We start from the raw sequence: 23,692 nt of genomic DNA on the forward strand, positions 1-23,692 counted from the left end.
ATTTACCATAGCTAAGATTTGGAAACAGCCTAAGTGACCATCAGCAGATAAATGGATTAGAAAACTGTGGTACATCTACACTATGGAATATTATGCTGTTGTAAAAAAAGAAGGAATTCTTACCATTTGCAACCTCATGCATGGAACTGGAGAACATTATGCTAAGTCAAATAAGCCAGTCAATAGAAAAAAAATACCACATGCTCTCACTCATCCTATATAATAAAAGGCTAATATGCAAATCGACCAAACAGCGGAACAACCAGTTGCTATGACATGCACTGACCACCAGCGGTTAGACGCTCAATGCAGGAGCTGCTCCCTGGTGGTCAGTGCGCTCCCACAGGGGAGCACCGCTCAGCCAAAAGCCATGCTCACGGTGGGAGCCTCTCCCACCTCCACGGCAATGCTAAGGATGTCTGACTGACGGCTTAGGCCCGCTCCCTAGACATCCCCCGAGGGCTCCCAGACTGCAAGAGGACATAGGCCGGGCTGAGGCCTCCCCACCCCCAGTGCATGAATTTCATGCACCGAGCCTCTAGTTTATAGATAATAAAGACCATTATAAACTGACAAACTAAAATAGATACAGAGGCAGAGCAGCATCGAACAGACTGTCAAACTACAGTGGGAAGTCCAGGGAGGGTTGCGGGAGGGGCAGGAAGGGTAAGAGGTCAACCGAAGGACTTGTATGTATGCATATAAGCATAACCAATGGACACAAGACACTGTGGGGTAGGGGAGGCCAGGGGAAAGTCAAGGGAGGGGGAGGGGGAAGGAGACATATGTAATACTCTTTGTAATACTTTAAGCAATAAAACAAAATTAAAAAATATATAAAATGCTAAAACCATAGCACATAAAAAAAACAAAAAACTGCTTGATACTGGCACAAGAACAGGCATATAGATCAATGTAACAGAACAGAGGACCCAGAAATTGACTCAAGCCATTACTGTCAATTCATATTTGACAAAGGAGGCAAGAGCATACAATGGACTAAAGACAGTCTCTTCAATAAATGGTGTTGGGAAAATTGGACAAATACATGCAAAAAAAATGAAACTAGACCACCATACACAAGAATAAATTCAAAATGAAAAAAAAAAAAACAAAAATCTCCAAGATGTGAAACCATAAAAATCCTAGAAAAAAGACAGGCAACAATATCTCAAACAACTTTCATAACATTATATATACTGATACATCTCCTAGACAAAGGAAACTAAGGAGACAATAAACAAATGGAACTATATCAAAATAAAAATCTTCTGCACAGCAAAAGAAACCATCAGCAAAATGAAAAGGGAATCCACTGTAGGAGAGAATGTATTTGGCAATTATACATCTGATATAGGGTTAATATCCCAAATATATAAGGAACTCATACAACCTAGCAAAATAATGACAAATAATGCAATTATAAAATGGGCAATGGACCGAAACAGACACTTCTCCAAAATGGATATACAGATGGCCAAGAGAAATATAAAAAAAATTCTTAAAGTCACTGATAATGAGAGAGATGCAAATTAAAAATTACATTGAGGTATCACCTGACATCTGTCAGAATGGCTACCATCAACAAATGAACAAATGACAAGTGTTGGAAAGGATGTGGAGAAAAAGGAACCCTAGTACAGTGCTGGTGGGAATGAAGACTGGTGTAGCCACTGTGGAAAAATAGTATGGAGTTTCCTCAAACAATTAAATATGGAACTTCCATTTGGCCCAGTAATCCCACTTCTAGGAATATATCCTAAGAAACCTTAAACACCAATCAGAAAGAATGTATACACCCCTGTGTTCATAGCAGTGCAATTTGTAGTATCTAAGATCTGAAAACAGCCTAAGTGCCCATCAGTAGATGAGTGGATAAAAAAGCCGTGGTACATTTACACTATGGAATACTATGCAGTGCAGGAGGCTAAAGCAAACAGCAGTTAGCATAAAAGTGCAAAAAGAAACATTGGAAGGCCAATGGACTTTGGTATTCAGCAGGGCTGAAAATCAGCACATAACTGTCCTGTTGTGGGTGCAATGGCTTGAGACAATGTCCTGACCTGATAATCCTTACATTGTTTACCAAACTTTACCTTTGATCTGCTAAAGGGCAAATGTGTATTCCAGTAAATAAAAGCGGTCTAGGCCAGAACTCAGTGTGCCTCTTCACGAAAGAGGTCTTCACCTGGCCCCCCAATGCCTTCTAAATTCATATTTCTTATATAGTATTTCCATTTTTGCATTGGCCCCTCCTTCAGATCCTGAACTTTGCCATGCATATAATGGCAATGCAGCAGTAAAAATGAAGGATCCTCTCCCAATCAGCATGGCTCAGTGATTGAATATCAACCTATGAACCAGGAAGTCACAGTTCATTTACCAGTCAGGGCACATGCCTGGGTTGTAGACTCAATTCCCAGTGGGGGGCATGTCAGGGGCAGCCAATTGATGATTCTTTCTCATCATTGATGTTTCTATCTTTGTCGCCCTCTCCTTTACTCTCTGAAATCAATAAAAAATATATTTTAAAAAAGATTGAAAAAAGAAGTGGGAAACCATTTACTGAGTTAGATATAGAAAAATAATGTGACTATATCTAAGAATCAAAAATTGAAGTTAGAGAAGATTAGGTGTCATTTATTGAGATACTAGAGGCCCGATGCACAAAATTCATGCAAGGGTAGGCATTCCTTCCCCTGACTGCTGGCACCGGCTTCTGTCTGGCACCGAAAAAGAAGACTTCCCTCGCAGCCCTGGCTTCATCCAGAAGGTCATCTGGAAGGAAGTCTGGTCTAATTAGCACATTATGCTTTTATTATTATAGATATTTCACTATCATACTAGTATAGAAGATTACTGTAATGTTTACTTAGTATCTGTAGGTTTACAAATACCACCTAATTTAATCTTTACTAAAAATCTTCAGTGCAGATATATCTCTCATCATTTTTACCTTGGCTTCAGCCCTGGCTCCTTGTACTTATCCTGCTTCTCTATTCTGTACTCTACTGCTTGTGGGAAAAACCAGTGGGTCATTGGCAGTAACCTGCATCTTGAAAATGATAAAGACACAGTGAAGTAGTCAAAAGTTGAAAATGATGATGATAATTGAGCAGAGGTGAAAGTAGATTGGCCATAAGTTTAGAATAACAAAATGAAAAATATGCATTTTATGAACTAAAACTCTCCTCATATACAAAGAGTACTACCATGATTGTTATCAGGGAAGATTTTCAACAGAAAATATGATAACCTTTTAAATGAAGGATATGGAAATCTTTGTTGTTAAATCCCAGAATACTTTCTTACATTACCTTGAAAATTACAGTATTTTTGTTCATTATTTCACAGCTTTTCCTTCAAATACTGTAATGCCAGCCCATAAAAGGTCAATTTTGGATGTTCCATTATTACCTATTGCAGATCCAATAGGTAGGCATGAAACATAAATATTTTATATTTTCTCACATAAAGTCTAAAATACAAATACTTGAATGCTCTTGTGTTGCCTGATGGTATTTACAACAACAAAAATTATAATTATTGAAAAAGAGAGTGAACTAGGATAAACTGTCTTCATATATATTTTCCTTAAAAGTCTTATCAATTTGTTATTAGACTTAGACTTAGGCTTAGTCTACTCCTAGGATATATGCAATAAGAGAGGCTGGCAGAGAAAAACAAAACATGTCTACCAATCTAGAAAGATGTTGAAGTGAGTGGGACACATTAAGAAATGTTGAATCTGATCAATACATTTTCTCAACTAGATTATCTCAAAAACAGAAGAGACATCAATGGGAGTTGATGAGTAAAATGTTTCTCTGTGCAATAAATTCAGTCTTTACTATATTTGTCCTCATGTTTACCAGCCTTTTGCATGGAACATATATCACCCTATAGGGAAATAGGTCTTATGCATGATTAAACATTGAAATTATCTGGTATTGATACTGCTAAAATGCACTGCATTTATAAAAAAAGACATTCAGGGTTCTCAATGACAAAATCTATGTGTGGGCCAATAAAAGAGAGAGAGAGAGAGAGAGAGAGAGAGAGAGAGAGAGAGAGAGAGAGAGAGAGATCCAGAAGAAGGAAGAGGAAGAAAAAATGATAAGAGAAAGAGAAATATTGAAAAAAAAAAAAAGAAAGGCAAGCAGACAGGTTTAGAAAGTGTTTAGAATTTTCCTAAGTCTCCCAACTTGCCAGTAGTAGAATTGAGATTTAAATTCAGGTCTGATGCTAAAGTCACAAACCCATACAGCCTCTAGAATTTCTATCACCAGTATATTTCCAAAGCAAATTATTTCTTCTATTACTCCTTCTCCCTGAAGTTATAATTTTCCTTAGGTTTCTGTAATTTTATATATGTATAAAATTATTATATATTATTAATCAAGTACTCATGTATGTGTTAGATAAGTAGACTTCACTTTTTAACATGAGCTTAATGTTCTTAAAGTTTGAATGTCTTTTTAGCAGATTCCTTAAAATCTTATACTTCCTAAATTATTTTTGTTATTCAGATTCTTTGATATTAAAACGTCATATTTCATAAGGCTTCCAATCACTTATTACACAGACTTAAGATCATTGATATTCTATTAAATGCTTATTGAAATCTAATTAGTAATTTAAATAGTGCATTACCAATTTGCAGAGATTGTCTCATCCATTATGATGACATTAAAATATGTTTTACATATTTTTCATTTATTATGATGAAAATTACATAAATTTTAATGCCAATAAAATGCAAATATTAATATCTTAAGGCTGGTCATGGTGTTTATTAAGTGTCCCAACACTAAATATTTTTTATGTATTCAAATTTGTTGATATTTTCAAGCCAGATTTTAGACATATAGCAAATTATTCAAAAAGTGGTCATCTGTACTTAGAAGATATATATTAATTTATTCACTCATTCATTAATTCAACACCTACTAAGTATACTTCTTTGTGCTGGAATTTCTTGTTGGTTCTGGTTTTACAGTAATGAATCAAACAGAATAGAATCAAGCCCTTTTGGCACTGAACAAATACTTATCTTTTGGTAAGTGCCACAAAGAAGAAACAAGAAGCTTATGGGAAAGTAGAGGCTATTTAATATCTTCAATATCTTTAATGGCTGACAAATCAGATTAGACAAATAAAGAACAGACTTCATTTTGTAGCAGCATCTTCAAGGTGATCTGCTGGGCAGTTTCTTGGTATAGAGAGATTTGAGGGGCCTCAGGAGTGAAGGTGAGGGGTCTGGGCAGCAGAGGCCACTCAGGGGACTTAGAATATAGGATCTTTACTAGCCCTAGTATGATTTCCTTAAAAGCATACTATAACATGTCACGGTATTGTGAGTTTTAAAAAGTTTCAAACAGCCTCGACTGTCAAAAGCACAAAAGTACAGAGAATGAAGCTTATACTTCTGTTGACATAAGAAACATCCAATCCTGTAGAGAATTTTTTAGTTATTTGAGCCAGGTTGACCACAATTACCAAGAAGCAAAATCTTAATAGATTGAGAAAGTGCCCAGTAGAATGGCAGTTTTGGAGCTTATTTTATACATTACAATCAAAGGAGATATAAGGAGGTTACATGAAATTCATCAGTGGTAGATTAGGGAGGCAGGAGAAAGCAAAGTGGGAAAATCTCTGAGATTGGATAAAGAATAAAATGGATAGATAACTCCTTCTTTGATGTTGGTACAGGGTAGTTAACAATGAACATTTAAAAAACATAGACATGGCATTCTGGGAACAATATAACAATGAGCGGTTCTGTGGTCTTGGGCTCTAGTGTAGTGGGTGTACCATAAGGGATCCAGAAAAGGGAGATTACTCTGACATTTCAAGGGTATGTTATCTTAGATGTGACAGACAGGCTCACTTAGGATAAAGATTGACCTATGTCAGGAAGTTACAGGCCTAGGGCATGACTACACTCCATGACTCGCTTTTAGTTAGGAATTTTTATATTCAGGTCACCCTATGTGTTTACTTTCCATTTTTGAGTTTGTAAGGCCCACCGTGCAGGCCTCCCCTGAGCTTGTCAATTTTAGTAAGTGGTTCCTTTTATGTCCACACTTCCCATAACTAACTGTACACTGAACTCAGAAATTTACCCCAAATCAGGTAGTTATTTCTTAGTCCTCTCATAATCCCCCTTTCCAATACAAGAATTTTCCACGTTACATTTAAGAATAGGTTCATAAATTTAAAAAAAAAGAATAAGTTATGGACAAAAGACAGAGGTTGGGGTGGCAGCCATCAGCCATACTATATCCAGAGCACTCTGTTTCAATATTTTAACATATGAAATACCCTTTAACATATGACATATACTATGCTGAAACAAAGATTACCTCTTTGTGACTTCTTTTTGTTTCTAACATGATTTTCAGGAGCAACAAATACAGTTATAATGCATAGGGTATCCCCAAAAAATGTATGAACACATGTGAATAATTTTAAAAGCAGTGTTTATTAAAATACATTTCATTTTCAAAATTGAACTATCAAATTTAGAGTTTGTATATATATTTTTGGGACACACTGTATTTTATTTTATTTATTTAGATATTATCTGTTCTTTCAACAAATTTTCTATGTGACCTGGTTTTTGTATTTCAGTTACCTTCTCTTCCTCCTTAGTAATGATGTAAAGCATTTATATAAAGCTCCTGATCCAGGTACTGTTCTGTATGTTAATTTATTTAATCTCACAAAGATTCTATAAAGTAGATTCTATTGTTATCCCCACTTTATAGATGAAAATCTGAGGCTTAAAGAGGTTAAGTACATTGTATAAAGCAACACAACTAGTACAGTCAGAGCTAATAAACAAACCCAGGCAGTCTGGCTCCATATTCTGTGCTTTGATAAAATGTCCAGAATCATACTTAAAATGTCAATGCTTTTAATTGCTTGACATTTATACTAGTATATTAGTCTTTATGTATATATTTATTTGTAGTTGGCACATTGTCTCTATCTGTATGGATGGATGAAATACATGACTTTTTTTCTAAGCATAATATGGGGAAATCACTAAAGTATATGCTAAAATTATGCTGGTTTCTTTTAGCTCAAGTTTCATTTATTGTTAATCCACAAGAGAGAAAAATATCCACTAAAATCCAAGACACACAGAAGGCCAAGAGGCATATGAAAAAAAAAAATGCACTAAGCATCAGAGAGATGCAAATCAAAATGACAATGTGGTACCATTTCACACCTGTCAGAATGGCTATCATTAACAAATCAAGCAACTGCTGGCAAGGATGTGAAGAATAGGGAACCTGCATGCACTGCTGGTGGGAATGCAGACTGGTGCAGCCACTGTGGAGAACAGTATGGAGTTTCTTCAAAAAACTGAAAATGGAATTCCCATTTGACCCTGTGATCCCACTTCTATAGGAATATATCCCAAGAAACCAGAAACACCAATCAGAAAGGATATATGCACCCCTATGTTCATAGCAGCACAATTTATAATAGCTAAGATTTGGAAACAGCCTAAGTGCCCACCAGCAGATGAGTGGATTAAAAACATATGGGAGTGGAGAAGGGGGCCGCCACCTCCGTCTCCAACCCGCGGGGGCGGCCATCCTGGGTTGGCTGCAGAAGCTGCAGCGCAACTCCCATGGCGGCCAGGGCTGGAGTGTGGAGAAACCCCACACCTGGCGGCCTTAATTCTGGCCCTGGGCGGCAGCAAAGGCATCCCTTTGAAGAACATTAAGCATCTGGCGGGGGTCCTGCCTGCTGCTCTGGACTCGGGAGTCTTCCAAAGTGTGTGGGTTTCAAGGGACCATGATGAAATTGAGAATGTGGCCAAACAATTTAGTGCACAAGTTCATCGAAGAAGTTCTGAAGTTTCAAAAGTCAGCTCTACCTCATTAGATGCCATCGTAGAATTTCTTAGTTATCACAATGAGGTTGACATGGTAGGTAATATTCAAGCTTCTTCTCCATGTTTACATCCTACTGACCTTCAGAAAGTTTCAGAAATGATTCGAGAAGAAGGATATGATTCTGTTTTCTCTGTTGTGAGGCGCCATCAATTTCGATGAAGTGAAATTCAGAAAGGAGTTTGTGAAGTGACTGAACCTCTGAATTTGAATCCAGCTAAATGACCTCGTCGACAAGATTGGGATGGAGAGTTATATGAAAATGGCTCATTTTATTTTGCTAAGAGACATTTGATAGAGATGGGTTACTTACAGGGTGGAAAAATGGCCTACTATGAAATGCGCGCTGAGCACAGTGTGGACATAGATGTGGATATTGATTGGCCTATTGCAGAACGAGTATTAAGATATGGCTATTTTGGCAAAGAGAAGTTTAAGGAGATAAAACTTTTGGTTTGCAGTATTGATGGATGTCTCACCAATGGCCACATTTATGTATCAGGAGACCGAAAAGAAATAATATCTTATGATGTAAAAGATGCTATTGGCATAAGTTTATTAAAGAAACGTGGTATTGAGGTGAGATTAATCTCAGAAAGGGCCTGTTCAAAGCAGACACTCTTCCTTAAAACTGGATTGCAAAATGGAAGTCAATGTACAGGACAAGCTAGCAGTTGTAGATGAATGGAGACAAGAAATGGGCCTGTGCTGGAAAGAAGTGGCATATCTTGGAAATGAAGTGTCTGGTGAGGAGTGCCTGAAGAAAGTGGGCCTAAGTGCTGTTCCTGCTGATGCCTGTTCCACGGCCCAGAAGGCTGTCGGATATATTTGCAAGTGTAATGGTGGCCGTGGTGCCCTCCGAGAGTTTGCAGAGCACATTTTCCTACTAATGGAAAAGGTTGTTAATTCCTGCCAAAAATAAAAGTTAGTATAATGTGGGGGGGAAAGTATACAGCCTTCTTCAGCTATTTTACTTTTATTTTTGATTAAGTACAATTCCATGTTTTAATGTTATAGACAATGTGACTTGATTTGTGATATATCTTTATATCTTTTAAAGCAAAGTCTTCTCAAGTTGTCTTTCCAAAACCTTCTGTGAAATAATTGTGCTGTACTTTTCTCTTTATGCAAGATAATTCTTTAGAGATTGATTTACAGTCTTCCTCACATTTTTAGTAAATGCAAGTAAGAACATGATCAAAATTGACTTTGTAGTGTACCCTGTAAAACTGTGTGTTTGTGTGCTTTTGATGATGCTGATATTTTATTTATTTGGGGGCAGTGTATCTAGTAAGACATGCTCTTCTATTAATTAAAAAAATACATTTCACAGAAGAAAAAAAACATATGGTACATTTATATAATGGAATACTTTGCTGCTGTAAAAAAGAAAGAACTCTTACCATTTGCAACAGCATAGATAGACCTGGAAAGTATTATGCGAAGCAAAATAAGCCAGTAGTAGAAAGGTTAGTATTACATAACCTCACTAATTTGTCAAATATAATGAACAACATAAACTGATGAACAAAAATAGATCAGAGACATAGAAGCATCAAACAGATCACCAAACCTCAGAGGGAAAGTAGGGGAAGGTTTGTGGCAGGGTAAGAGATCAATCAAAGGACTTGTGTGTATGCATATAAGCATAACCCATGGACACAGACAATAGAGGGGTGAAGGCCTGTGCTGGGGGCCAGAGGCGGGCTGGGAGAGGTCAATGGGGAAAAAAAGAGGACATATATAATACTTTCAACAATAAAGAATTTTTTTTAAAAAATCTATTAAAATCCAGAGTTTGATATACATATACTTTTGAGAAGAAGGGGAGGGGGAGGAAAAGAGCAAAAGGGGGAGGAGGGAAAAGAAACAAATTAGCAAACTAAGTAAAAATTGAACAACCTAAAGAACATTTACTATAAACCCCCTTTTTCTTGTAGAGAGACCAAGAATGTAATGTTTCTCGTGATATAACGGATGGGAAAAGAGACCTAGGCATATTTAAAATCAAAAGAGGGAGGCCTGGCCTGTGCTATTCAGTGGTTGAGTATTGTCCCATGAACCAAAAGGTCGCTGAGTTCCATTTTTGCTTAGGGCACACGCCCAGGTTGCAGGCTAGTTCTCCAGTAGGGGGCATACAGAAGGCAACCGATCCATGTTTCTCTCACATCCATGATTCTATCTCTCCCTTCCCCTCTCTCTAAAATCAATAAAAACGTATTAAAAAATAAAATAATCAGAAGAGGGAGGTAAGAAACTGTAGTGAATATCAGGCAGCCCAGGTTCAAGAAGGCTCTGGGTGGATGATGGCCCTCAGGCATGAGCCCACCCCACTGCTATGATGCCCAAGAGAAAAGTCAGCTCTGCCAAGGAGGCAGCGAAGGAGGAGGCAAAGGAGATTCTGGAGGTTGTCAACTAAACCTGCTCCTGCAAAAGTGCAAATGAAGCCCCAAAAGGCAGCAGGAAAGGATAGATGTTCAGAAAAAAGGTGCAAATGAAAGGGAAAGGGTAGCAAGTGGAAAAAAAGGCCAAAGAGGGCAACCAGGAACCTAAAGTTCTACCTGCAGAAAATGGAGAAACTAAAAACGAGGACTCCAGCCCAGATTAAGCAGGAGAAAAAGAAGCCAAATCTGATTAATATCATATACTGTATCTTATCAATGGCCCTTATCAACCTTTTTGTACAATTCAGAGGAATATTTTTATCGACTATTAATTAATACAAGTTTTTAGTAGCTCTAGAAACATTTTTGAGAAGGGAATTTCACTTCATACCCTTTTTTAAAAGTGTGAATGCTTTTTTAAAGAGGTTCATTTGTTGGTTTTTGTTGTTTTTGGTACAACCAGAAAATAGTGGGATAGTGAATATGGTAGGTGTTGATTGTCTTGGGTGTCAGTTTAACATTCCACAGATGAGGTAGTTTTTATATCCTACCAGAGGCCCAGTGCACAAAATTTGTTCACTGGGAGGGGCGTGTCCTCCTCAGCCCAGCCTGCATCCTCTCGCAGTCTGTGAGCCCTTGCTTCTTACTGCCCATCTGCTTGCTGCTCCTTAGCACTGCCACAGAAGCAGGAGAGGCTCCTGCCACCACCTCTGTGCTCACCAGGTGTGAGACCGGCTTCTGGCTGAGCAGTGCTCCCCCTGTGGGAGTGCACTGAGCATCAGGGGGCAGCTCCTGCGTTGAGCATCTGCCCCTTGGTGGTCAGTGTGCATCACAGCAACCGGTTGTTCTGCAGATCGCTGCATCATTCAGTCGATTTGCATATTAGGGTTTATTATATAAGATAATACAAAAGCATACTAAATAGCAATTTGGAGTCAGTCGTGCATTTACTGTCTTGAACAGTTTAAAATATTTCAATTCCCATGTTTTTTTTTTTGTTTCCTAAATAAAACTTCTCCTTGATTTTGTCTCTCCCTGTCAGAATTTTGTGCAGCTGTAACATCTTTGTTGTGCTAGTCCAGTTTTTCTAGTAACCTTGTCAATATGCTATGAAAGGTTGGTTATGTAGTATATTTGATATTAAATTGTGAATTAGTGGGACTTTGATGTAACAGCATGTCAACATTTGACGATATTGGTACTTGATACTTCATTAAGGAAAATTAGCCTCCAAAGTTTCAGCTGGAAATTCACCAGAATAACTGTTTAGAAAAGAATCGCAACTACCTGGCTTTACATTTTTGGGTATGTGTGTTAACAAATGTGTACAAATTTTAATGTCTGCTTATTTATCCTCAAAACAGCCAATAAAATCTCAATTGTGAAATAAAATAAAGTCAGAAGATAGAAAAAATTTATAAGTCCTTACCAACTATAGCTTACTAAATTAGCAAATATTGACACTTCAGCTGAAACTTGCTACATAATGGATAAGCAGAGCTTCTGAGAGTATAACACATCCACATGTTCTGTCCTTTTCTGAAGCTCACTGTAGATATGCATTTTCAGAACTCTCTTCTAAGCACTTTTCAACACAGGAAATCTTGCTATAAAGCACTTTATTAAATATAAATTTACCTTTCTTAGAGTCTAAGCCTATGTCCCACAGTCTTAAGAATATATAGTGAACTCTCACTATAATAGACAAAGCCCATAAGTAGTAGTACTTGTCCTCATTTTCCAATATCTGATTTAGGTCAGAGTCAATATTTGTTCAATGAGTGCTGTTATCCCTTAATAGGTAATTTTACCATTGCTCCCACCAAGATCATAAAGGAAATGTCATTTTGAAGGAAATATTACTGCATATTCAAAATAACTGATTATAAAATCCTATATGGAGCAATGTCATTGTTTGGTTCCTGTTTAAAAAGGAACATTTATTGCTTACAACTGAGTATCCTATCTAATAAAGAGGGAATATGCAAATTGACCATCACTCCATCACAAATATGGCGGTGCCCATAGCCACAAGATGGCAGTGCCCAGTCCCCTCAGCCCCACTGGAGTCCCCCAGTCCTTCCAGCCCTGCTGGGGCGGGGAGGGTGGCAGACGTGTGGTGCGTCCAGACTCACCCTAAGCCCCCCAGGAGCCCAGGGCCAGCCCAAGGCATAGGCAAGCCTCGGATGTTGACTGCACAGCCACCCAGGGCCGCCTGAGGCTCAGGTAACCAGGGCCGGCCGAGGCTTGTGCTGCCGGCAGTCACAGTAGCAGAGATGTGATGGGAGCATCGCCTTCCCCTGATCTCTGGGTTGCCTCCCACCCTGAGGGCTCCCGGACTGTGAGAGGGGGCAGGCTAGGCTGAGGGACACCCTGCCAGTGGATGAATTTTCATGCACACTGGGCCTCTAGTGATATAAATAAGAATTAACCATGAATAGATTGCACATACTACTCATGAATAGAAAATTTTAGCATTGCAAATGTTAGTTTATTAACGTTTGAATGCACAAAAGCTTGCAATAATATAAAAGTGTTTAGTTCTAAACAAAGGGTGGATGCACCATTCAAAGAGAAGGAAAGATAGAAAGAAAGGTTATACAATGAGGTTTTATTAAAATATTAAAAATAAAATTCCAATCTTGATAATCACATTTCTCCACATTAGAAATAAAATAACAAGTGATGAGGACAAATACAGTTTTGTGAATAGTTGAAAAACTTCTGCATTGAGACTTTATAAAATAAAAATTTATCAATAGTGTGTCAGTTTTTTTTAACTGATTTTAATATGACATGTGTTTATCTGCATATTCTTCTCTCTCTCTCTCTCTCTTTCCTTCTCTTCCCCCTACCAATGAATTTGAAAACAAAGGTCTCAGTGTAAATGAGCATATCATTCAATTTGATATTGGTCATGCCTTCAGATTAAACTCTAACCTAAAACTATGATATCAGCCCTAGCCAGTATGGCTCAGTGGATAGAGCATCAGACTGCAGACCAAAGGATCCCGGATTCAATTTTGGTCAAGGGCATGCACTTGGTTGCAGTCTCCTCCCAGCCTGGGCCCTGGTCAGGACTCATGCAGGAGGCAACCAATCGATGTGTTTCTCTCACATCAATGTTTCTCTCTGTTTTTCCCTCTCTCTTCCACTCTCTCTTTCCACCCAATGGAAAAATATCTTTGGGTGAGGATTAAAAAAATTAAAATTAAAAAATATGTCAACTTATGAAAATGTATTTAGGTAAATATCACTAGAAAAATTCAAGTAAGGTTTTTTGTGTTTTTTTTTTTACAGAAAGCCAATAAAACATGTTTTAATTTAAGTACAAAAGTTTGTTTGGGACTTATGGTTTATACAAAATAAAACCTATTTGAAATGACACCTATTCCAGTCATTCAAAAGACATCATGTCAAAATGGAAATATACATTACTGTAACTGGAATGTAAAGTAGTCTTTTTTGTTTCTCATCATGGCTGCATATGGGCAAAGAAATTGGGGGTGGGGGGGAAAGAGCTATTTTAAGGGAAAATAGAGTATGCTACATGTCACCTGTACATCACACTGCCTGAATGTGACATTTTCCATTTAGGTGGCGGTTCTCAACCTGTGGGTCGCGACCCCTTTGGCAGTCTAACGACCCTTTCACAGGCGTCGCCTAAGACATCCTGCATATCAGATATTTACATTATGATTCATAACAGTAGCAACATTACAGTTATGAAGTAGCAATGAAAATAATTTTATGGTTGGGTCACAACAGGAGGAACTGTATTTAAAGGGCCAGAAGGTTGAGAACCACTGCTAGGAATACTGCATACATACACTCCATAGTAACACTGTGCCTGCTGTAACATGTTGGTGCTTTATGCTTAGGTATAGATGTTGAAGAACCAAAAAAGTATCTATACAAAACTTGGAAAGAGTGAGAGAGATAGGTTTATTTATGAAGCAACATCTGGATAAAAGCAATTATAGAAAATTCTATAGGTTTTTAAAATTTAATTTAAAAACTACACACTGTGAATGATAGGGAATTCTCTCTGTTTTCTATGCATTATTGTCAAAAGTTGAGGCTAATGTACACAAGTCAGTTTGAATCAAGAGTAGAATACAGTCAATCAATTACTCACATATTGTTTGAAAACTAATCATTGATTTGACAAGTTTACCTCATGCTTGATATTTCAACATTTGTATAAGTAGGAACAACCAAAGAATAACTTAAAATTGTTGTTGCCTTCTGATGTCAGAATTTATTTTGACTGCATTCTCTTCGATTTTAATAGCCTGCAGCTGTGTGAATATAAGGGTTGCCTTCTCCTTTCCCCAAAAGCAAACTCTACGTAGTAGATAATTTCCTTTAGTCTCACTTAGAACCAACAAGAATATAAAATAATAGCATTTAGCCCCAACTTCTATCCACTCTCTGAGTTCTACAGGAACAATAAATTTACCAGAAGAAGGGTCTGAAAAAATCATGTGATTCTTCAAAGGCAGATTACTGAGGTTACTGTGGCAACCATTTTTTTTAAAGCACTGCAATACAATTTAACCTGAAAGAAGATACTTGAACTGCTAAAGCAGATTGATTGCTTTAGAGCTGTTACACTTTAGCTACTCATTCTGGGCTATTTCTTATGATTGTGAAGTCACATCTAAAAAAAGTGACAACCCTAGATATACATTAAGTCTAAGCATCTGTCATCTAAGTTGTATATGTGTTGTCTAGACAAAAGATTGGAAAATGAAAACTGAATTTTGAAACTGATTTAAACTTTGATATAAAATTATATTAACTAATTCTTTTTTGCTCATTCTCTCTAGCATCTTTTAGCTGTTGTCAGGTTGAGGGAAATAATTTATTTAAGAATTAAGTTCTGCCGGAGTCCATTCATTGTCTTCACTAGCTGAGTTTAGACAGAGACCCCCCAAAAGCTAGTAACCTTTGAAGTTCTAGCAAAGGTCAGAACTGTGGACCACCCAGTTAATTTAGGGAATAATAGTTGAAGCATCCCCACCTTAGTTCCCTTAATTCCTTAGATACTTATGTAGATCCTTGTTGATTATTGTTAATCAGATACTCTGCCTACTCCCGGAAATCTATTGATGAGCTAATCAGATACTTTGTCTATTCCTGGAAATTGTTTGCTGATCTGTGTGTCATTGAAACCTCCTTACCCTAAGGGCTACTCCAGATCAATAAAAGATTGGAGCAGCCTGAGCAGTGGAGGAAGTCCTTCGGGACTTGGCCGCCTGGTCCCCCAATATTGCAAAATTATCTCGTGTCTTTTTCTCTCATTTGTTGTGCAGCTCCTCTTTCAGATACCGAACCCTACTCCACGCAGAACGTGGAGGGAGTCTTACTCGACAAGTTCCAAGATAATAAAGTAATTAGTAGGCTGGCCAAGAATGACCTGTGAGCAAGATGATTTTTTTTTCCCTTCTGCATGGCGAGGTAAACAATTTAATCTCTCTGTTCTTTATTTCCCAACTTGCCAATGGGAGTAGTTCAGGGAACAAGTGTAAAAACATAACATACTTTAAGAATTTAGGTTGTATATGATAAAGTAGGAGAAATTATCCTACATATACATCTGAAATCTCTCCTAAAAGAAAATGTAAAGAACAAAATGAAAAATAAGTAATACAATAAAAAATTTCCATATCCCCATGTGACTAGGAGTGAGAAGTCAGGACTGAAACAATGTTGGAGGCTACTAGAGCCAACTTAGACTCCTGAATAGACACTTCTCCAAAGAGAACATACAGAGGGCTAATAGAGATATGAAAAAATTCTCAATATTATTAAACATCAGAGAAAAGCAAATTAAAACCACAATGAGGTATCACCTGCCAGAATGGCTACCATCAATAAATCAACAAACTCAAGTGTTGGCAAGGATATGGAGTAAAAGGAATCATAGTACTCTGGGAATGCAGATTGGTATAGCCACTGTAGAAAAAGATACAAAGTTTCCTCAAAAAAATGTAAAGCAGAACTGCCATTTGACCCAGCAATCCCATTTCTGGGGATGTACACTAAGAATCCCAAAACACCAATCAGAAAGACTTTATGCACCCCTATGTTCATAGCAGTGTTATTTACAATAGCTAAGATTTGGAAACAGCTCAAGTGCCCATCAGTCGACGAGTGGATAAAAAGGCTATGGTACATTTACAAAATGAAATACTATGCAGCTGTATAAAAGAAATATCTCTTACCCTTTATGACAGCATGGATGGACTTGGAAATGATTATGCTGAGTGAAATTAATTTGTGTTTGTTTTTGTTGTTTTGTTTTGTGTGTGTGTGTGTGTTTGTGTGTGTGTGTGTGTGCAGGGTGCAAGGGTGATTTCTTTCCCGGGTTCTTGTCCAGATGGATTCAAAAAATGGCACTGTGGGAAACTGTTTATTGCCTTCACTATCTGATAAGCATAGACAGAGAACTCCCTGAAACCCCCCGAAGGCTGGGTGCCTTTGAAGCCCTAGCAAAGCTCCTTGCTAGGCGCCACCTCTGTTTGTCCAGACAGTGGTAGCTGAAACTACTCCCCCATTTATTATTATGTAAATCCTTGCTGATGGGCTAGTCTGCTTGTTACTAGGGGGTCACCTGCCTAAGGGCTATGCTATGGGTGCATCCCAGATCAATAAAAGCTTGGTGAGGCCTGAGCACGGAGGAAGTCCTTCGGGACTTGGCCGCCTGGTCCCCCAATATTGCAAAATTATCTCATGTCTTTTTCTCTCATTTGTTGTGCAGCTCCTCTTTCAGATACCGAACCCTACTCCACGCAGGATGTGGAAGGAAACACTCGACATGACACCACAGACAAAAGGTGGTAGGTGAGGAGGACAGAAACTTTATTACAAGCAGATACTGTCTCTAAAACTCCTAATTCAAAGTTTCTATTCCTAGCTAAGGAGAGACAGAGAAATCCACTAAAGAGGGTGGACCCTGCTCTCTTTGTCTAGAGGCATTATAAATCCTGGAGACCCCTTTCCCTTAATCTAGGACCCCTGTTATTTCCTCACTAGTGGTCCGGTGCACAAAATTTGTGCCCATTAAAAGGAAATTAATTAGCAGAAATATTTTAATATTGCTATTTGTCCTTTCTCTATAATAGAAGTGTGAGAGATGAAAGGAAATTAGTAAAATGTATATGAAAATAATATATAAATTTATTAATAAATAAACAGTAACAAAATGATATAACAACAGAGGCATAATATAAAAACAACAAAAAGATGATATAAAAACAACAAAAAGATGATATAAAAACAACAGTGATGCAAACAATGACTGATAAAGTGATTAAACTTATTCTACTATCTCCCTGTACACCACATTAAGAGTGAAAACACTTTCAGACTGCTTGACTAATTTCCCTTGTGATGGAGTATTTAGAACTTTAACATCACATGCACTTCGAACTGGAGAGAAAGCATCATATAACTGAACATGTGCGAAAACAGGTTCAGGTAAGAATATGCCTACTCTGTCTAGAGGTTGTCCTTGTGATTTATTAATAGTCATCACAAATTCTGGCATCATGGGAAACTGTTGTCAAATTAATTTAAATGGGAGGCCAGGGTGAAGGGACAAATCAATTCTTGGAATCAGAACAACCTCTCCCTCTGCAGATCCTGTTAATACTTCAGCTTCAATAATTTAAGATTGTAATATTTTGATAATAAATCTAGTACCATTACAAAGACCCCATTTACTATTAAGATTTCTCAATAGCATGATGATTGCACCCACTTTCAATTTTAATTTATGACACGGCATTCCCGAAGGAGTAATGCTATTAAGAAATTTGATGACAAAATTTTCCTTTTCAGGATCATCTGTTGAATCAATGGAATCATCACTCAAATATGTGTGAAAATATCCATTGAGTATATCCAAAATGTCTTCATTTAATTTTTGAACAAAGAATTGTGCTCATTTTTTGGACAAAGAATCACATGTTTAGATATATTTTTAATATTATCTATAGATATAGTATTTCCAAAGGTAGCTTCAATAATAGATCCATTACAAATCATTTCACAGGGGATTTCAATAATATCCATTCCTAAATGAAAACTGCTATCAAGTTTGCCATCTCCAAGTTTTACTAACCATCCACTATAAGCAGAATCTTCTGATCTCATATTTGTTGTAAGAGACAACTTTCTGAAACATCCCCAAATATTACAGTACTTTAAACTCGTTTGTACTATGGCCGATCACATAACATGTGGTACAATACTGAGACATTGTCAAAAATCTCCTTTGAGAAGGAGAACTTTCCCACCAAATGCAACATTCAAATTCATAATTTCTCTTAGTAATCTGTCTATGGCGTGTATAGCATGACTGGATGCCATGGTGCATTCATCAATAACGAGAAGTTGGGCCTTTTTAATAGTTTTAGCAACTTCACTGTTTATATCGAATCTAGAAATTAAAGTTTCATTTAATGGAATTGGTAATTTATATTGGGAATGAAAGGTCCTTCTACCAGGAAGTAAATTTGCAGCAATTACTGTAGACGCTGTGGGTAAAAACAGTACCACCACAACCTCTAATATAATCTATTAAAACTTTATACAGATATGTAGGTGAATAGGATTACTAGCTGGCAGACCCCTGACAGCAAGCTGGCCACCTGTCGATTCCATGAGGAATGGGGCTCTCTCCTCCCTCCTGTCAGGGTCTGCAGTGCAGGTGAATGGGGTTCCTGGCTGGCAGGCCATTGACAGCAAGCTATCCAACAGCGGATTCTGTGAGGAAGGGGGCTCCCTCCTTCTTACTGTCAGGGTCTGGTTTGAAGGCCAGCCATGCCCCCTGTTGGGCCAGACCCAAAGTTCTACCACACCATGGCTTCAACCTCAGCAGCCCAGGACTGACTGCCCCTGGGTGCTCCTGGAGATCCCAGTGTCGGTTCTTCCCTCAGGCCTCGCCAGAAACAGCTCAGGGAAGTTTCAGTCATTGCCAAGACGACCCAGGACTCATTGCCTCCAGTCTCTGAGGACGGGTTACTCCCTGAAACTTCGCCCTGGCAAGAAATAGCTTGGGGAGGGTGTAGCCTTTGCCAAGATGACCTCTGCAGGACTGACTTCCTTCTGGTTGGACGAGCCTTGGATGTGACAGGCGAACACCCAGGGTTTTTATATAAATAGACTAGAGGCCCGGTGCACAAAAATTTGTGCACTCGGGGGAGAGGGGGGTCCCTCAGCCCGGCCTATGCCCTCTCGCAGTCTGGGACTCCTCAGGGGATAACAACCAGCTAGCTTAGGCCTGCTCCCAGGTGGTAGAGGGCAGGCCCAATCCCTAGGTGCAGCCCCTGGTCGGGCTCAGAGCAGGGCCGATTGGGGAGTTGGGGCGCCTTCCCCTGTCATACACAGAGCAGGGCAGATTAGGAGGTTGCGACGCCACCCTCAGTCACGCTCAAGGTAGGGCCAATTAGGGGGTTGGGGCGCCGCACCCTGACACACACAGAGCCACAGGGCGATCAGGGGGTTGGGGAGCTCCCCCTATCAGGCACAGAGCAGGCCTTATCAAGGGGTTGGGGCACCTTCCCCTGTCCCGAACAGAGCAGGGCAGATAGGGAGGTTGTGGCCCCGCTCCCTGTCACACACAGAGCCGCAGGGCAATCAGGGGGTTTGGGCGCTGCCCCCTGTCACGCTGATCCCAGTGCCGGGAGGCCTCGCGGCTCTGCTGATCCTGGTGCTGGGAGGCATATTACCCTTTTACTATATAGGATAGAGGCCTGGTGCACTGGTGGGGGCCGGCTGGTTTGCCCTGAAGGGTGTCCTGGATCAGGGTGGGGGTCCCCACTGGGGTGCTTGGCCAGCCTGGGTGAGGGGATGATGGCTGTTTGCAGCTGGTCACACACCCTTCAGGGTGGAGGTCCCCACTTGGGTGCCTGGACAGTCTGGGTGAGGGGCTGAGGGCTATTTTCAGGCTGGCGGGTGACTGAAGCTCCCAACTGCTCCTTTTTTTTTATTTTTTATTCTGGACCAGCTTTAGCTCTGGCTCCAGCTCTGAGGCCTCTGCTGCTGAAAGCAGGTATCTGGTTTGTTTGGGTTCTATAATCGAAACACTGTATCAACTCCAGCTCTGAGATCCCGGCTGGCTGAAAGCAGGTTTCTGGGGTTGTGTTTAGCTTCTATATTTGTAACAATGTTTCAAACTGCAAGCTCAGTGGCCGGCAGGGGCAGGCAGGGAACGTTGGAGTCCTCCGTCACTGAAGCAAGCAAACCTCATGTTAACTTCAAGCTGCCTGGCTGCCGGCCACCATCTTGGCTGGCAATTAATTTGCATATCGCCCTGATTAGCCAATGGGAAGGGTAGCGGATGTACGGCTAATTACCGTGTTTCTCTTTTATTAGATAAGATTGGCCACTCTACTACATAGTACCAGTTTCAAATGCCAAAGCCCACATGGTGCTCCCTCTTTCTTTTCCCTTATTTTGCAACATTCCTCTATCCTTTTTGAAAATATGTCTCCCTTTTCCATGTTACTGTGTTTTTTCTTTGTCCTTCACATATCCATCTTATCTGTTCAAGTTGAAGTTACTTTTAAAAGAGAAAATATATATATATATATATATATATATATATATATATATGTATGTATATATGTATATATATATATATATAATTGATTTCAAAGAGGAAGGGTGAGGGAGAGAGAGATAGAAACATCAATGATGAGAGAGAACCATTGACCAACCGCCCCACAATGGAGACTGAGCCCAAAACCCGGGCACATGCCCTGACCAGAAATCGAACTGGGACCTCCTGGCTCATAGGTCAACGCTCAACCGCTGAGCCAAGTTGGAGTTACTTTTGCTCTACCTTATGGTACCTAGCAACCTTATCTTACCAAATCATTTTTTTAAATATTTTTTATTGATTTCAGAGAGAGGAATAGAGAAGGAGAGAAAGACAGAAACATCAATGATGAGAGAGAACCATTAATCAACTACCTCCTGTATGCCCCTTACTGGAGATCAAGCCTGCAACCCAGGCATATGCCTTGCCCAGGGACCGGACCATGACCTCCTGGTTCATGCATTGATGCTCAACCACTGAGCAGCACCTCCTTCCAAGTCTTGAGACTGAAACTGCTAGCTTCTCTGCTCAAAGAGTAAAATGACCTCTTTTTTTCCTTACCAGAGATGTTTTATTACCCCTATGGCTCCCCCGGCTGCTCAGATCAGGGCTGCTTTCAATCTAACTTGTGGCTGCTTTAAAAAAAAACACAATTTTATTGATTTTTTACAGAGAGGAAAGGAGAGGGATAGAGAGTTAGAAACATCAACCAGCTGCCTCCTGCACACCCCCTGCTGGGGATGTGCCTGCAACCAAGGTTCATGCCCTTAACCAGAATTGAACCCAGGACCCTTCAGTCCGCAGGCCGACACTCTACCCACTGAGCCAAACCAGTCAGGGCTTGTGGCTGCTTTAATTGTTCAGCCCAAGATGCCTCTATTCTCTCTGTACCTCCTCCCTTCCTGTCTACCTAATTAAGCTAGCTAGCTAACCTTTATCAAAATAAGCCAGAGAAAGTCAAATATCACACCATCTTGCTTACATGTGGAATCTAATAAACAAAATTAACTGATGAACAAAATAGGTCCAAAGACATGGATGTATGGAACATACTGGCAGATCTCAGAGGGGAGGGGGTGAGGGAGATGAGAAAAGATTAACCAAAGAACACATATACATATATGCATAGCCCATGGACACAGACAATAGTGTGATGAAGGCTAGCTAGCTTAATTAGGTAGACAGGAAGGGAGGAGGTACAGAGAGGATAAAGGCATCTTGGTCTGAACAGAATGTTTCTAACTCTCTATCGCTCTCCCTTCCTTGGCTGCCTGTTACTACTTGAGCCAATTAAGCAGAGACAGGGTTGAATCATAGGTGAGTGTTTATTCCAATAATGCTGGTAGTATGGTCATCCATGAAAATCTGCTCTGTGCTCCCCCCTTCCCCCCATAAACCAGCTGCTAATATTGGGTAGGAGGACAAAGATTACATGAGGAAGTGGGCAAAAGGAATAAAAATGGGTATAATGGTTACAGGTTACAGGCAATGTGGGCTGGGGTGGGCTGCTCAAGAGACTCCATTGTTTTGGCAACAGGGTTGTTGTTAATCTTTCCATGATAACAGGCAGTTCTCAGATAAGGAGAATGAATGCCCTTCCCTGTTAACTTCCACATCTGTCAGGTTAGAGCGTGATTTCCCTTATCAGAACAGAACAATCAAGATTAACAGAGCATGTTTAATATTTCTGCCCCTAACAATGACCAACATTCTGAAAGACATAACCAATGTTTCTTTGGTTATGTCAGGGATGTTAGGGTTACCGAAGGAGGAACGCACAAGGCCAAAAGGGGTAAAGAATTATAAATTTATTGTTACATCTGCTAGAAGAAGAGCTGAGACCAAAATGCATCAGCGGGGCAGAGCAGGAGGAGCAGGATATTTATGCCTCTTATAAAGGTCAGTCAGAGTAACCTCTGGGACCAGGTGCAGGTGGGGGCCAGGTGTAGGCGGTCCACTGGAAACTGGGTGAGATGGTTTACTGGAAGCCAAAGGCCATTAATCATGAGACGTATAACGAGAATAATAGAACACTCACCAGAAGGGGTGACAGCCCCAAGTAGGGCATAATGGAGCACATGAATGTACCTAACAAGGGAAGGGAAAAATTTCCCCCTATTATTCTTAGTTCTTTTGGCTGGTCTAAAAAATAAATTGAGACAATACCGATTAACAAGAAAAAAAATTTAATTTATACATAGGTCTCATAGAAATGGGACCTAAAAAATGACTGAAGCAGGCAGCTTTTACATTTTTTTACGCAAAGAAACCATAAATTCATGAAGACAAGATAAAGAAATGCAGACTCTGGTACTTAATCAGTAAAGAAGTAACAAGGTTTGTTTATATAGTCCTTTCAGCCCTGAATTCTCTCTCTCTGGTGATAAGGATATCCCTCAACCTCTTGGTATAAGGAAGGTACATTTCACATTGGATATTTATTTTCTGATTTCATGGGGATACAAAAGACTCAAAATGTCCTTTGTGCACTGGCTCTTTCTCAAGTAACTTTAATCCAAAATAATCATTATTTCACTGTTAATGTAAGTAACATTCAAACCTATAAAGAATTTTTGTGCCCTAACCGGTTTGACTCAGTGGATAGAGCGTGGGCCTGTGGACTGAAGGGTCCCAGGTTCGATTCAGGTCAAGGGCATGTACCTTGGTTGCGGGCACATCCCCAGTAAGAGGTGTGCAGGAGACAGCTGATCAATGTTTCTCTCTCATTGATGTTTCTAACTCTCTGTCCCTCTCTCTTCCTCTCTGTAAAAAATCAATAAAATATA

At 39.4% G+C, this 23,692-nt stretch overlaps 1 pseudogene across 1 annotated transcript; it reads left to right on the plus strand.

The window, feature by feature from the left end:
- Positions 1 to 8,009: 8,009 nt before the first annotated feature.
- LOC308512139 (N-acylneuraminate cytidylyltransferase-like) lies at positions 8,010 to 8,901 on the plus strand (annotated as a pseudogene). Its single transcript has one exon. The product of its transcript is annotated as an N-acylneuraminate cytidylyltransferase-like (transcript).
- The last annotated feature ends 14,791 nt before the right edge of the window (positions 8,902 to 23,692 follow it).

Source organism: Myotis nattereri, assembly GCF_964212035.1.
Source record: "Myotis nattereri genome assembly, chromosome: X".
NCBI classification, from domain to species: Eukaryota; Metazoa; Chordata; class Mammalia; order Chiroptera; family Vespertilionidae; genus Myotis; species Myotis nattereri.